Raw genomic sequence first — 9,778 nt, 5'->3', positions numbered from 1 at the left:
GCGTACCAGACGTTACGTTGGGCATACTAGGTGATGTGTACGAAAGTACCAACTAATTTTAATATTTATAACCTAACAAACTTAGACTAACTATGCACATATAGGCGGTGTACCTAGTCAGATTACAGTATAGCTTGGGTAAGTCGGGTGTCGATCACAGGGAACGGTGTTATTAATTTATATATTCACTACTAAATTAATCTAATTATTAATAAGATAAAAAGGGTTTGTATCTAATTTTGCAAGTTTAGATGAACTTAATTCTTTAACAAAAACTCAATCAATAAATAAAATACTTCTGTTAGTTCGAATCCACTTTCACTCAATGGTTATACATTAGTCAAAACTATTATTGTTGGTTACTAATTTAAGAAGTATTAGCAGTTTAGTTCTAAACCTACTAATTATTAATCAATTCATGTAAATCTATGTATGGTCACACAATAGTTAACACATAATCAATTATTAAATAAGATTGGAGCTATGAAGATTTATTAATCAAAACACAATTACAGTCATAATATGCGTTCTCTAACACAGCTTAATTCAATGATTCAATTACTTATCTAAAATTGGTTTGATCTTAGCTCTAATAAACTAGTGTTCACTCTTTTATTAGGTATTCATATTCATGCAGATTTGTGTTCACTAACTACACAGAACAATAATTTAAAGCAATTAAATCATTAACTAAACATGCTAGGTAAAATCAATCAACACAAGCATATAACCAACAAATAAAGTCAAATCTAATGCATTAAAACCATGAGTTCCAGCTTCATCTAGCTAACAGAAGTAGCTAGATTTAGCTGGACATATTAACAGCTAAACAATCAAAAGCTATAATCAAACACATGTTTAATGTACCAAGGTTATAAAGCAAATTATGAACTTCTTCTTCTTTGGTGTTGAAAACAACTTCCAGATCTCTTTTTCTTCTGAATTTCACTTTCTGGAATCTCTTTCTTCTGCCCCCAAAAGTCCCTCTATCGTAATGACCAAGAGTGCATAAATATCCTGAAAAATCTCGTGCCACGTCGTGGCTATCTCTGCCATGTCGTGGTTTCCAAGTTATCCGTATCGGGCAAGGACTCCTTCTTCACGTAATCTTATCTTCTAGAATACTCATGCCACGTCGTGGATGTCTCTGCCATGTCGTGGTTTTAGTAAGTTCCATGGATTTCTTCATCTTTTGTGCTTCAAGTCTCCAATGTTCCATATATTGTCACTTTTTGTCCCTCTCTTCGGAAATACTTTATTTTGGTCTGCAAATAACATTTTATCCTTCTAAGTATCATAATTCTATATATATATATATATATATATATATATATATATATATATATATATATATATATATATATATATATATATAACCAAAATAATAAGAAAATGTAAATCAATATTGCCTAAAAATATGTATAAATATGGCAATATCAAAGTACCGCACACTTAGGCTTTGCTTGCCCTCAAGCAAATCTACTTATTTAAGCTCAAACCTTCATCACTAGTATTTCATATAACAATCCAATTCAAGCTCAGCCATTATGCTAAGACCTCAACACATGCATTTGTGTCTAAATTTTTCCTAATTAACCCCCTACTTTAAATACTCACAATCTTCATAAACACTCGCCCACTTCTTCCGAACAATGCTCATTTTATGCATCCCTCCGAATCCATCCGCAGAAAACCTCCTAACCTCAAGGTGTTGTTGGTTGAGCAACCCAAGCATACATAATCTAGACATTAACTATTTATGATACCATTATGGAACTCTTTTGGAATTCTTCACTTCTTTGATATTTGATCTTTGATTTTTGGGTATCTTCAACTTTTGAATTTCTTTAGAATTTATTCATCTTTGATCTTCATACTTTGACTTTGATGCTCCTGAAATTCTTCAACTTTTTCTTGTAATTCTCTCTCTTTTTTCTTTTTTTTCTCTTTTTTTTCAAACATGTAACTCACTTTTTTTCACTCAAAACCTACATGCTTAAGCAGGGGCGCTCAACTTCAACCTTTATTGGTTAAAGAAAATAATTTGCTGGATACATTTCTGGTACATGATGCTAAACATATCGCATCCCTCAAACTAAGTGGGATTATGTTTTTGTTCCATGATTTCACTAAAATAAGGGAGGCCACAAATGCACTATAACGTGTATTGGCTCAACTAAACATTTGAGCTCTTATCGGATCATCCCATATAACACTAGCAACTACAGTTCAAAATATTATTACTAGATTTAATTATTAAAAATTTAAAATTTACAATTTTTCTAGTAATTTACTTTTTCTACCCCCTACACCACACTTGTTTCATACAATGCCCTCATTGTATGCAAAAAAATAAATCAAAATTAAGAGAAGGGAGAAAAAGGAACAGACTCCCCTGGATAGTGGTGTGAGTATCTCCAAAAGCGTGGAAAACGTGCATCTCGAACATCGACCTCTCCAGAATATGAACTTGGTGTTGAACTAGATGGATATATAAATAAACCACGAGCACGACTCAAAACTTCAACTCTTCAAAGTGGGTTCAAATATGTAGAAAAACATGGGAAAGCATACGCCACATTATATGCAGGAAGAACCGAGGCAAAATAGTCTTCATAATGATCCCAAGAAGAAACATGACAAGCCTCAAGGTAAAAGACGCTTAGGATCTTCAAGACGAATAGAAAATCATAAATCACGTCGTAGTGCATAATACCACGTCGTGAGTTTTGATAAAAACGCGAACAGAATGCATCACATTTTGCAGGCCACGACGTGGTGAAAGAAAGCCACGTCGTGGAAACTGGATGGCAGAAAAAAAATTCGTCATCACTTTATTCATCCTAGCAGCTTGACCAGTGTCATAATGGGTTAAGACACTTCTACGTAAATATACTGTCCTACTTTAACCTCTCTCCCTCCAACGTAACCCACACTTATCCTTAATTGTGGGTTTCGACTCATGACTTTAACCGAACCTTGACTTGACTAGACAAACATGACTCTTGACTCAGCCTTACTTCCTTCTGAAAATTCCAATGCTAATCTAAAAAGGGAAAAACCCAAAAGAAATAAAAGAGTAACATAATAGTCTAACAAAGTCTTACATCACAAACCAAATTCAAACATAAAAGAACACTCCTTAAAATAAAACAAAAGAAACTAAATAGAAAAGAAATCAATCATCACCCCCTCGTCCCTGCAATCCACTCGGTCCTTCCCCATCATTCCGTGGATTCCAAAGCTCCTCCCATGTTGGAAAATAAGGATAATGAGGTGGTATAGATGGTGGCCGGGTCACACCCAAATGTGAATAAATACCCTCAGTAAGTTGGGTATGATAAATGGCATTTCCCCGGAGGTTATCCTAATAAGTTCCCACCCGACTCTGAAAAGGGTCGGTGGGTACTCCTTGAACATGTTGTGGAGTAGCACACTCTCTCTCCATCTCTCCTCGAGCTCGAACATTTCTACACCGAGTTCTGGCTGGTGGTTGTTGCTCTGGTTGCGCCTCCTCCTGCTCCTCATCTACTGGTGGTATAACAAAACCGCCCCCGACATTTACCACTACCCACATAACTCCCAAAACTTAAATGGTTAAATCAGTGTCCGGGAATCGGTAAGATTCCTCACAAAGTCGTGAGTCAAAATATGATACGACCGAGCAAGGCGAGTAATCAAATGTCCTCCCGTAATTGGATTCTCGGCCCTAGAATTAGCCACTTTCTTCCCCGTGAACCTCTCAAGCATATATGGTAAATCACAGCAAACCCCGGGGGTAATAAGACTCCACAGATAGAACAAATTCTGAATAAGAACTTTATCGCCATGATGCTTGTGATTTATAGAAAAAGTGATAAGGCGATGTAGAAATCGATAAACGGGGTTCCGAATTTGTGACTCACTAGAGTTACGAGTATTATACTCATGGTTGGAAATACTCCGCCAGAACTGGACATCCATAATGCCTGGATTAAAATCCCGAACACACCCATGCAAAAATGGTATGAAGAACGGAGATTGAGTCTCCACTTCCGTATAAAGTCCCATTCGCCAAGCAAATTCCCGAAGACTACACTCCCTATAAACACCTCCCAACCGGAACACAAGTGCCCGGTTATAATTATAGTCAATGGTGCGTTCTTCGAAGACTACGGTAGAGAAAAACTCCACCGATTATTCTCGGTACACGGGTTCTTGAATCACGAACAAATTCATCCACCCGTGACAACTAAAGGAAAAATGGCCCCCCTCGTATATTCTTGTCCAATATCGTTGTAATTCAACAACCATTCCAACACCACTAAGACATCCCCAATTGACAATCGGAGCTATCGCAAACTTCTTGTTGTATAACCATCCCAACCGATTTTCATATGTAGTCAATAATGGTCGAGGAACGTTTCGTGGAAACCGATATAAAGGATGAATACTCGCCACATCAATTGGATTCTCCTCCTGTGGAACAGCCCTTCTAGGTACCATTTCTGTAAACAAAATTAAACCACAGCAACAAACACCCAAAGCATTAAAAAAATATTCTATTTACCCAGGAGTCACGACGTGGCTTAGAACGCCATGTCATGAGACACAATCAGGACGTGGGTTTAGATCGGTCACCGTATACACGATTTTAACCAAAAACAATACTTGGGGTTTGTTCCTATTGCTATTCAAAGGACATGCAACCTAAAAACAGTAACCAATTTCAACCAATTTCGGAAATCTTATCATTCACATAAACCCTAACCATGAAAATGTATAAATTGTAAGCAATAACTACAATTAATGGACGAAATACATACCAGATGGAGATAGAAGACAAGAAATGCGAATGATTTGGAAGACAAATTGAAGAAGTCAGTTGTGGGGACCTTGCTTCCATTTGTGAGGCAGTAAACAAATGGGGAACAATTGTGTGGTCAAAGGGTTTAAGAAATGGTCCCCCCGTGACTTTTTAAAGGCCACGTCGTGACAGGCTTTACCACATCGTGGGTTTTAAAAGAACATAATCTGTTAAATTTTTCATATTATCCCCATAATTATCCTGAAATCACGACGTGGTATTGTCACACCACGATGTGGCTTTTGTCTGGACACAAAAATGAGTAACGAGTTTTAATTATTTACTTTGTATTCCATTTATTAATTAAAGCACCCCATAGCTAATTCTTACCAAGTATTAGTTATTAGACGATGTGTTGATATCTTTCCTAATTAAAACTCAAAAATTAAAAGAAAAGAAAATGCAAACCATGCTCGGGTTGCCTCCCGAGAAGCGCTTCTTTTGGATGGAGTCATGAGCTGAACTCCGTGCCTCCTACGTTGAATCTTCTAAGGAGTCCATCACCAGCTGGAACTTTTGTTCCTTGAAACGCCTCTTGTAAGCTAACACACGTCTTTTATATGCCTTTTTCAAATTCTCTTTTTTAGCCTTTAAACTGTCTTCATCAAGCTTGCGTTTGGTCCCTTTAGTCTTTAATTTTTCTTCACTCTTGAGCTCCATACTATTCATCTCTTCTTTCACCATTTGCCTTGTCATCTTTGAAGTAACCTCTTCTTCATCACTTGTCATCACATCATCTTCCTTGCTTACCCAAGAATGTGAACTCTTGTAAGCAATAACTTCAACTAAATAGGGAACAGATGCTCTTGGTTTTGTTCTTTTGACTTGATGAATTGTCTTGATCTCTTCTTCCATGAGCTTTTCTAATTCTTCAAGTTCATTGTCTTCATTAATGGTGAACACCTCTTCTTGAACATGATTCCTTTGAAAGTCATCTTCTATCCCAAAAATTTCTTTTTCATCACCAACCCTCAAGGTGAGCTTAGACTTGCGAATATCAACAAGAGCTCCAGCAGTGTTAAGTAACGGACGACCAAGGATAATTGGAACATCGGTATCTTCTTTCATATCCAACACTATAAAATCTATTGGAAAAACAAATTTTCCAATTTTTACTAAAATATTCTCCACAACGCCCCGGGGCTATGTCACTGAACGGTTCGCCATGTGAATAGTCATTCGTGTAGCCTTCAACTTCTGAATATCCAACTTCTGATAAAATGAATAAGGCATCAAATTAATGTTAGCCCCAGAATCAGCTAAAGCATCAACCTTCATGTTGTTATGAAACTCACACGGAATAGTGAGGCTTCTAGGATCTCCCATCTTCTTAGGTATCTCTCCCAACACAGCTTTTGAGCTTTGCTCACTTAGAATCACCTTAGAACATTTCTTTAGTTGTTGCCGAGTGGCTAACAGGTCTTGTAGGAACTTTGCGTATTCTAGGATTTTTGCAAGCGTCTCAATGGGGTATTAATTGGAATACCCTTTATTTGTTGAATAAATTCCAGATGTTCCCTTTCCAGTGGACTGAGATGTGCTCGAGACGGAAATGCTAAAGGAGGTTGATAGACCGGAACAGGCTCAGGAACTTTTTGTTCAGACAAGGGCCACGTCGTGGCCAGACAAGTGCCACGTCGTGGTGCAGGTGTTTCAGCAACCTCTTCACTTTCGAACTTTGGCTTCTTTGGTTTTGGATCGGGCTGCTGTGGTTCTTCTTCTAATGCCTCCAGGAACTCAGAGATGGCCTCTTCTTTAGTATCTATGGCCATTACATGAGATTGGGTCTTCGTTTCAGGATTTTTCGGGGACAGCTTCTCATGAACCAGAGTGGCTAGTTGACCAAGTTGCACTTCAAGATTATTAATGGAGGCTTGTTGATTTTTTATTAAAGCTTGTTGTTCTACCATCTATGCATGATGATTCTTTACTAAATTTCTTTGTTCATTAATAGCAGAATCAGTAGCCTCGTGTCTCTTTTCTGAAGCTTCCATAAACTTCATCAACATGGTCTCTAGATCGGGTTTCTTCTCATCTGGTGGCTGCTCCTTTTGGTAGAAGCCTCGGCTTGTTTGCCTATACTTCTCTTCTTTTTTCTTCTTAAATTCTTCATATGGCAGCCACTCTTTCTTTGGTTTCCTACAGTCTTCATCATACTTGTCCCCACTCGAGTAGCACACTGGAGCTTTTCTGTTCCCAAACTCATCTAAATTGCAGTCCTTGGTTAAGTGTGGACCATTACACCTCTCGCAACCCACTCTTATGGCTTGAATTGAGTGGTCCATTTGTGTCAACCTCTAGTCCATATTATGCAGCATAGCCACCATAGCTGCAATTTCTTTAGTTTATGTGCCTCCACTACCCTTGATTCCATCTTGCCTAGGGTTGTGGTACTCACGAGAGTGCTTCGTGTAACATCCGGAATTTCAGGTATTTTGTTTATTCGTTGAATTTCAAGTTTTATGGAAGAACTCGGCGAGTTGATGCGTAGGCTCGCCGAGTAGAGACGCGAATCATTATCCGGGTGGATGGCTGGACTCGGCGAGTCCATGCTGTTTAATGAAACCCTAATTCCTCGGGTTTGGGGCCTATTTAAAGGGCCTTATGGCTGTCATTTGCGGCTACCAGACCCCAGAGAGAAACCCTAAGTGAGCTAGAGCGTTTGTGAGGGGAAAGGAGTCATTTCTTGATCATTTGTTGGTGTTTTGAAAATAGAAGAGGACCAAGACAAGAGGAGGATGAAGAGGGTGCTAATCCAGTGATTCCAGAGCTTAGAGACTTCATTTTGAGGTATTCATTCGACCCTTCTTCAGTTTATGGTGTAATTCTTAGAGTTAGGGCTTTTTAGCCCCTTTAGAGGATGGTTATGGAGCAACTGGTCCCTTCTTGTGTTGGTGCTGTAGATCAGGACCCAAAGAGCTCCAGAGACCCTTTTCCCTTGAGCTTTATGGGTGTTAATGGAGGTTATGAGCTTAGGATGTCATTTTAGAGGCCATATATTCAAATAAGGCCTTTGAGCCTTTGCATGAGCACCAAGATGCTAGCTTTACATGATTATAATGCTTTGGGAAGCTGGATCTATGGTTTAAAGGAGTGGATTTGACCTCAGGAGGTCAGTTCAGTGTGAGCATGGCATGAACTCGGCGTGTAGGACGAGGGTTTTCCCGATAATCACATAGTTAGTGACTCACTGAGTTGGGGAAGCGACTCGTTGAGTCAGAGGGAATCTATAGGGCAGAGTGCACGATGATACTCGCCGAGTCAGGAGCCGGACTCGGCGAGTTGGGTCGGGATATTTCACAGAATGTGATCAGTGATGATTTGCAGAGTTGAGGTTGACTCAGTGAGTCGAATGAGGACTAGGAAAGTGAAGAACACGTGTGGACTCGCCGAGTCACAGTTGTGCACTCGGCGAGTTTGGTCAAGGTTGACCATTGACTCGTTGACTTTTAGGGTTAGTCAATGTTTGGACCTTAGAGTCATCGGAAGGGTAGGATAGTCTTTTACCCTTCCTAGAGGATGTATAGAGAGAGAAAGAGAGATTAGCCTAGCCCAGAGGGTTGTATTAATTAGAGTATTTATTTCATGTGATTAGGCAGGGGCTAGACCAGAGTTTACCAAGTCAGAGATTTACTGAGATATCCGAGGTGAGTCTTCTCACTATACTTTACCTTGAGTAGGTAACCAGAGTTTCGTGGTACATTGTTTGTATGATATATATGTGTTATGTGTTGCGCTGCATTATTCTATGTGATTTATGTTGTGCATGTTTACAGAGTTAGAACCTGAGGGTTCACAGAGCTTGGGTGCACGGACCCACAGAGTTATAGCCTCGAGTGGCTAATGTGTGTTATATATGGTATTTTGGGGAACTCACTAAGCTTTGTGCTTACAGTGTTTTGTGTTATGTGTTTCAGGTACTAGTGAGGATCGCGGAAAGGCGCCGGCTTGATCAGTACACACACGGGATTTTTATGTTATGAGATCTTGGGATTGATATATGTTATGAATGGAGTTTTAAACAATGATGTTTTTTATGAATAATGAATGAATTATGTTTTTATGAAATGCGAAAAATTGTTTTGGAAATGGTCGGTGTTACACTTCGCGAATTCTTCAATTAGCTCCTTGACCTCCTTTGGACTTTTCTTTGTTAAAGGTCCTTGAGAATCAAGGAGTTGTCTTGTCATAACATTGACCCCATCATAGAAAATTTACATCTCTTGTTGCACATTTAGATCATGTTGAGGGCAATTTCTGAGCAAGCCCTTGTACCGCTCCCATGCTTCGTATAATGACTCCGCCGGCTGTTGTTCAAAGTTGGCTATTGCCTTCTTGAGTTTAGCTATCTTGGATGGTGGGAAAAACTGGTCAAGAAATTGCTCACGCATTTGAGCCCAAGTGGTGATTGTACCCGGTGGAAGTGATTTTAACCACTCTTTAGCAGCTCCCTTAAAAGTAATGGGAAGCTTCCTAAGCAAGACGGTGTTTCTGTTGACATATGGGACATTAAATTAATCTGCAATGTCATTGACTTCGTCTAGATGCTTAAAAGCATCCTCATGATCTTTCCCATAAAATGGGATATCCTTCAGTGCAGTCAAGATGTGCCCCTTCAGCTCAAATGTGGCGGTGGCAGGTATTGCGGGTTGGACTAAACCGGGACCCACATCTTCTCGGATCCGCTTCTTGTAAGCTCCCATGGACATCTCCTCAATGTCTACCATCTCGATCCTTGGCTCGTTGTCGGGTTCGCTCGTATGTTCTTCAAATTCAGGCTTGGTATCGTATTCGGATTCGGTTTGGACGGGTATTTGATCCAAGTGTTCAAGCTTGCTCTTGTTCTTTGAGGAACTCCCCCGCTTTCTTCCCTGGTTTCTTTGAGAACACTAATTTGAACTCTTGCAATGGCGTCTTCTTTGGCGTGTGATC

At 39.4% G+C, this 9,778-nt stretch overlaps 1 non-coding gene across 1 annotated transcript; it reads left to right on the top strand.

Moving 5' to 3' along the window:
• The first annotated feature begins 9,082 nt into the window (after positions 1-9,082).
• Positions 9,083-9,189, top strand: LOC111876145 (small nucleolar RNA R71). Its single transcript, XR_002844914.1, has one exon. It is a non-coding gene; the product is annotated as a small nucleolar RNA R71 (small nucleolar RNA).
• The last annotated feature ends 589 nt before the right edge of the window (positions 9,190-9,778 follow it).

The sequence above is a fragment of the Lactuca sativa genome, chromosome 5 (genome assembly GCF_002870075.4).
Source record: "Lactuca sativa cultivar Salinas chromosome 5, Lsat_Salinas_v11, whole genome shotgun sequence".
Classification (NCBI taxonomy): Eukaryota; Viridiplantae; Streptophyta; class Magnoliopsida; order Asterales; family Asteraceae; genus Lactuca; species Lactuca sativa.
This window is presented reverse-complemented; position numbering and strand designations above follow the sequence as displayed.